Consider the following 5,488-nt stretch of genomic DNA (forward strand, 5'->3'; position numbering starts at 1 on the left):
ATTTAAAAATCATTAAAGAATAGTCCCTACCTCCAAAATGATAAATCCTTTAGTTTATAGCAGACTTTGAATTATAATATGCACTGTTAGATAGAGGTATTTTTTTTATTTGTCTGGAAATTTGTTCATAATTCATGTATGGGGGGCTGAGGGGGTGAAGTTGAATATTAGACAATCAGATACCAAAATGTCTACTTTCCTCGTAATGCTATTGTACATCTTTTTGTGACAAGATCTGAGACATGCATCTAACTGAGACATTCTATTAGCTTCGGTGCTAATGGCTCACAGATTTACTAGGTATTGCTTGCTTCAAGTAAGAAAAGGTTTGTGCAATAATCACAGCAGCTGAACAGAAAGACAATCAGACAACTACATAGACAGAACAGAGAAGCATATCTGCTACAATGATAGCTTGCTGTCTACCTATCCTGCCATATACAGACAGCCAGATAAATGCATACGCATGTACATACATAAAGTAGCTTGCTAGCCAGACGGCCAGGCAGAGGCAGGAAGATGTATATACATACATACATATATACATATATAAGTAAGTGCTTAGATTTGGATAACATGACAGGAATGACAGGCATTCAAGTAATTAATTCTTATAATTTCTCTCTGTCATTCTGTTTTATGATAAAACTGTATCAATAGATAGCTTCATGTATGTCTATATATATGCAGTCTATACCAAATCTGTATTCAAATACTGATGTGAGAGAGCAGCTGTACATTCGGAATGAATCAATTTATGAAAAACATTAGCCAGCTGCTACTTTAATAGGTCCATTCCCAGCTTTTTGTTCACCATATGATGAAAGATATATCCAAACAACAAAACATCTAGTATCGTCTTGCTACAGTATACCATCCTAGTTTCTAACAAGTAGCTTATACCTCCATATATCTTTTCCTGTTTGCTCAATTTACTGCTCAGAAAAACATAAGCCACGCTGTCTGCCTCCTTCGGTGCTACAACCACGATCAAAAATCCAAATAGTCTTAAGGAAAAAAATCCTTCCAACTAATGACTGTTTAGAATGCACAAGAAAAAAAGCACCTTTGCAAAGAAAAACAGCTAGATTACAGACTGGAAGATCAAACACATTAGAGAAAAGCAAGTATTTCCCTTACCTTACTATTAGGCAATCAAAATAAATTCCATCAGACAAAAATAAATAAGCTCCAATTAAATTGCATCTCTTACAATATTCCATACATGTAGCATTGAATATAGCTCACGAAAATGATGACCACAGGCACAGCCATGAAGCAAAACAATACACTGTAAATTATAAGAGAAAATAAATACTTTCTTACCTTTTGTGGTATAAAAAGGATCAAGACCCCCCTTGGTACATCGGGCAATAATGTGCAGAAAAAATGTAGATATGCTATAGGTGCACACACTTTACATTTGTATATATACATACATATTCATATAGAAAATTTCTGATCTTTGTAAGATCTGCTTATAATTTTTATAAAGCTTTTTACATGTATAAAAACAACAACTTGTTCTATAAAAATGAAATTCTTTTATGGTAGAAAGGCTGTAGATAAATAAGACCAGCTTGCTATTCTCAGTGATTGGATCTAAACTGTAAGGGAGGGCTATCATTGGCAGAGGATGCCCAATGGGCATTAAGTGCAGCCCACCCCCCATCAGTTCTCTTCCCCCTCCTCTAGACAGTTTCATTAACAAAAGGGTTAACTCCCTCCCAACTGCAGCTTCTGTAATACTTTGAAGGTGGGGGAACTAGGACCACCGAGGGACATGACTGGAAAAGCTTGCCTGTCAGTCAGATTTGATCCTCCAACCCCTTAGGACTGCCTTCTAAACAGTAGTCAGGCTAGGGAATCCAAAGTAATTCTTTCCTGTTTTTTTGGATATAGCAAACAGCATGTATCATCTGGAAATCTTCCGTCACTATAACCCAGCTCTCAGTTAACCATCGTTGGACCACTGAAAGTAAGGGAGAGTGAGGTGTATATTTTAATCTAACCTTCTGTGCAACATGCACTTATCTGTTCCTCAAGATCTCTTTCAGCCTTGTGTTCACATTTAAGATATTAACAGATGATTGCTTCATTTAACAGCATTTGTCATCAAACATACGCTGGAAATCACATTCCCATCAGTGTGGAAGTTTTCTGGTTACAGCTGACATTGAACAGATAACAAGGATGGTAAAGAGAATCCCAAAGGACACACAGGAAAGAAAAAGCAGAGGATGTCACTTCCAAAATCTCTTGCAGCTGAGTTACTAATCATGCATTACATTGTGAACAGTACTTCTTTCTTTATAATGTATGACCATATAATATCCCTTTTAAGCTTTTGCATTTATTATTCTACTGTATTTTACTTATTTATCTCTGGGAGTCTAGCAGTAGTCCTGCCAGTTTTATACCTGGAAAGATGAAGTTACAGATATACACTATACAGTAGTTTTTCATAGTCTAGGAATGACTGCTAAATGTGTGTGTGTGTGTGTGTGTGTGTGTGTGTGTGTGTGTGTGTGTGTGTGTGTGTGTGTGTGTGTGTGTGTGTGTGTGTGTGTGTGTGTGTGTCTGTGTCTGCCTGATTGTCTGTCCATCTGTATTTGTTTGAGTCTGTGTAGCTGTGTCTGTGTGTGACTGGACAAATCAGACCTGATAAAGGTATTTTTGCCAGTAGCACTTTGACTGATCTGCAAAAAAAAATTAGTTGATAAGTAAACAAAATTTCAGTTATGCAACATTTGGTATCCTCCTCAATCGTTGACATTACTGTCCTAATTTATTTATTTTTTTGCAGCTGCCTGTCAGATGCAATAGCTTGAGGTAAAGTATTCATATTAACCAGAACAGAATTTAAACTTGTCACCAGTTTTAAAAGTAAAAGCATTATTAATATAATTTTACAGAAAATTCACTGGGTGATCCTTTATATCCTAGCCGCTGCTATTCCTAATAAACACAGATATGGATGGTGCAGTGGTGCAGTGGTGCAGCGGTAGCATTGTCACCTCACAGCAAGAGGTTCTCTGGTTTGATTCTTGGCTGGGGTTGCTTGTGTGTGGAGTCTGCATGCCCTTCATGTGGGTTTCCTCCCACATTACAAAGACATGCTTTTGAAGCATTTTTCACTGGGCCTCTGCTAAAAATTGGCTTCGTTCCAAGTTGGACTTTCCCGGTTAACAAATGTTAAATAAATAAAAAATAAAAAAAACATGCTATTCCTTTCCATGAGGGTTTGTGGAATGAAACCGGAGATGTATTTACAGTTACCCATCCATTCATCCAGGCTGTGTTTGAAGAAGAACACAGAACTATTTTTTGTAATACAAAAGGTGAGCCTGTTTCACAGGAGAGGAATTCTTTGAGTGAAGTATGCATCATGCCAAGCAGATTTGTTTTATTTTGCTATGATGGTGAGGGTGAAGGTCTTTAATAAAGGTATTCATGATATTGCTGGTTTTGTGAATATGAAGGATATCACCCAAAACAGGGTTGTTTGAGAACTTGTAGGCCAGGCAGAGACCAACTCTAAGGAATCTTTATGAGACAGGAAACAGGGATGGGGCTTTAATGCATTTTCTATTGGTAATGAAACTCAGGATCTTGATTTTCCTAGTGAGGAAATGTTAGGATCTTTCAGATTATATCATATGGCTGGAGAAGTACATACCACACGGAGAACTATATTTAGTTATGGGTCTAATAAGGGAGCAAATATGATAACATCCTTTAACCTTGAGAAAATATACTTAGTAATTATCAAGGCTGAACAGAAGGACTTCCTAACAACCAAGAGAGCTCATTACTCACAAATGTGCCTAGGTTTCTGATAACTGCTCCTGTGTTGAGTGGCAAGCTCTTAATCTGGCAGGCAGACCTCAAAACTGTTCCCGTTTTGGAGGAAGTTCCTATTTTCAGTCCTGATTTAGGATGACTTTATTTTTGGACACATTTGCCTATTTACAGACTTGACTTACCCCTTCACACAATTTTCTGAATCCTACCCATCAAGCATGATTTTTGAAGCTTTCTAGCTTAAAAAGCACACTACATAACCAACATACTGGTTGCAACAATAATTTAAAGAAAGAAGACACACATCTTGCATCTGCCTTTTTCAGAAGCAAAAATAAATGACCATGTGAGGCAGAATTTTGCGATACATTTCATTAGAATCTACATAGGTTCCTAGGTAAATACTAAGCTATTAGTCAGCAGACTATTACAAATCTAGCCAATAACCAGAAGTTAGAATCAAAGCCTGTACCATGTATATGTGAATACCTTAACCTTTATGTCGATTTTACATTGTCTCTTTGATAATGTGCCTATATTTTTCCATCATTTTTGTCACTCTGTTTTCTAAACATGTGCTTTTAAGCATTATCCCACAGTCTTACTGGAAGCGGGAGGAGCTATGTGCTATTTGGTGTTCATATTATATACTAATTAGATGTCAGATTTTTAGCTGGATGTTCCTGTTTTTCATCTGCCTTTGTTCCTATTTTCAATGTCTTTAGATTGAAAAGATTAGTGTCAGGATCAAGGGTGCTTTTGTTTGCCAAAGGATATGGTACATCACATTTTGGTATTTGACTTGAGACTGGTTATGGCACCATTTGTTTATGAGCATTTAGTCCTACTTGTAGAATCTGAAGGGTCCCCAGGGGCACTGACAATGCCACCAAGCTTGCAATTATCAGCAAACTTAGTCAGATAGAGGCCTTTGACTTTATTTTGATGTCAGTGAAGTAAATTCCAAACAGGAGCAGCCCCAATGCTAAGTCAAGAGAGAAGCTGCTGGTCATGAACCTTTCTGAAGAGAGTTTGTCCACGGTCTTAATTTGTTGGCTACTATCCATGACCCAGTTTGCTATCTATGACTAACATAAAGGTTTACATTTAGTTTAATACGTTTATCTATGATGCCAAAGTGAGGAATGATGTCAAAAGCTTTGGTTCGATTGAGGTAAGCTGTATCTACTGACTTGAGTTTATCCATGACCTCAGTGACTTTTTCAAAGAAGTCAACCAGGTTAGGGAGACAGGATATACTCTTTACAAACCCAAACTAATTTGGGTCAAGTGACTTTCAACTGCCGGTGTTCATGATTATGTGGTCCATAATAATGTGTTTCATTGTTTAACAGATAAGGCTTGTAAGGCATATGGGTCTGTAATTACCACAATGAGTGATGGTGCTTGCCTTATATAGAAGTTGACCACCACAGTTCTGCAAGCCTCAGGCACAAAGCCAGATGAAAGGCTGAGGCTCAACAGATTATGGAGTGGGTCAGTACGATATTGCTTCCATTAAATTATGATTTTTCACTTCAAAGGTGATGTTTAGAGGGAAGATCAGGCATGTCTAGGCTAGGAGAAGTTAGAAGGAAAACTTTAAACTTGTCTGATAAAAGGTCAGCTATTTCTCAAGTACAGTGTCAATGCTGTTTCTAGGGTTTCTGTTATAGTTGAAGAA

General features: G+C 37.4%; 1 protein-coding gene across 1 annotated transcript in view; it reads right to left on the minus strand.

The window, feature by feature from the left end:
• SHISA7 (shisa family member 7) overlaps nt 1–1,489 on the minus strand; it is a 1,851,055-nt gene extending 1,849,566 nt beyond the window's left edge. The window contains exon 1 of the mRNA XM_044081502.1: nt 1,327–1,489. The gene's annotated coding sequence lies outside the window, so the exon portion shown is untranslated. The remainder of the gene's footprint in view (nt 1–1,326) is intronic.
• Nucleotides 1,490–5,488: the final 3,999 nt, after the last annotated feature.

The sequence above is a fragment of the Protopterus annectens genome, chromosome 1.part1 (genome assembly GCF_019279795.1).
Source record: "Protopterus annectens isolate FY-2018-M chromosome 1.part1, PAN1.0, whole genome shotgun sequence".
In the NCBI taxonomy this organism is placed as follows: Eukaryota; Metazoa; Chordata; order Ceratodontiformes; family Protopteridae; genus Protopterus; species Protopterus annectens.